Source organism: Carlito syrichta, unplaced genomic scaffold, assembly GCF_000164805.1.
Source record: "Carlito syrichta isolate Samal-C Ts95f unplaced genomic scaffold, Tarsius_syrichta-2.0.1 Scaffold306704, whole genome shotgun sequence".
NCBI lineage: Eukaryota > Metazoa > Chordata > Mammalia > Primates > Tarsiidae > Carlito > Carlito syrichta.
This window is the reverse complement of record NW_007250800.1, coordinates 48,384-49,868: the sequence shown is the minus strand read 5'-3', so window position 1 is coordinate 49,868 and position 1,485 is coordinate 48,384. Positions and strand designations below refer to the sequence as shown.

Below are 1,485 nucleotides of genomic sequence, written 5' to 3'. Positions count from 1 at the left end.
AAGTGTCAAGCGGTAGCCGGGTTCCCCTACCTTCGCTGCCAGTACTGCTGAGCCCGGACCTCCTTGCCCAGGTCCAGGCCAGCCGCCATGACGAACATGTACTCCTTGGATGGGATTCTGGTATTTGGTTTGCTCTTTGTTTGCACCTGTACCTATTTCAAGAAAGTACCTCGTCTCGAAACCTGGCTGCTATCAGAGAAGAAGGGCGTTTGGGGTGTGTTTTACAAAGCTGCAGTGATCGGAACCAGGCTGCATGCTGCTGTGGCAATTGCCTGTGTTGTAATGGCCTTTTACATTCTGTTTATAAAATGAATTCCAAAGTATCCAACTCCTCGACTGCCAGCCCAGGGGACAGAGATGAAGGACTTGCTGGAGGCCTGGACTCAGCATAAGAGAGTCCAGCTAAATTCACCAGAGTCCCCAGGTGACACCACAGCATCTGCCCGTGCCACGCAAGAGGAAAACTCCTCATGGTTGCAAATACTATTTATGCTTCAGGGGACCGCAGGTAGCCAGCTTCCTCAATCTGTGTATAAATCAGTCCTCGGCAGAGTGCACATAACGTCCAGGTAAATCACACCGCTTGATGTAAGCAGATAAGCAGAAACTTGTTTAACTCATTGCTTTGGTTGAGATGTCAAATAATTTTGACTAAAAATTACAGGAAGTTATTCTTCTGGGGGAGTCTTCTAGGGGTGGAGGAATGGGGACAGCAATATTGGCTCAGATTCAAACTGGCATCACCAGAAACCCTGTGTGCCAGGGTCAAATTAAGTCAGCTCCTTTTTATAGTTGAATACAATTTTTTATTCACCATTGTCTGCACAAATCCTTGAAAATAAACTTTCCCTATGATCTTGGTCCAAAAAAAAAAAAAAAATAAGTGTTCAATAAATGTTAGCTTTTTTTTTTTTTTTTTTTGAGTTGCAGTCTCACTCTGTCACTCTGTTGCCCAGGTTGTACAGAGGTATAATCTCAACCTCCTGGCTCAGGTTATCCTTCTGCCTAAGCCTCTTAAGTAGCTGGGACTACAGGTGTGTGCCACCACGCCTGGCTAATTTCTTTCTTTCTTTTAATATTTTATCTTTTGTAGACACAAGGTCTCACTATGTTGTCCAGACTGGTCTTGAACTTCTGTGTTCAAACGATCTTCCTGCCTTGGCCTCCCAAAGTTCTGGGATTATAGGCATGAGCCACTGCACCTGGCCCAATAAATGTTAGTTTTGATTACTATTATTACTATGCCACAATAGAGAGGCTGAGTTTATAGGATGAAATGTCAGAAAGGCTGTGAATTTGGTCTGTGTCATCCATCCCAACAGATGCTATGGGGAAAGACAATCTATATAACCAGGATTTGATGAGTCAGGTGGGGAAGATGTTATTAACATTGGGTGGAGCTGATTCAGGAAAATGAAGAAGCTTTGTGGGGTGAATGCCTCACCTCCACTGAGTCAATTCCATTCACTGGAATTAACTCCATTG

At 44.2% G+C, this 1,485-nt stretch overlaps 1 pseudogene; it reads left to right on the top strand.

Moving 5' to 3' along the window:
• Window positions 1-85: 85 nt before the first annotated feature.
• Window positions 86-582, top strand: LOC110596089 (annotated as a pseudogene).
• The last annotated feature ends 903 nt before the right edge of the window (window positions 583-1,485 follow it).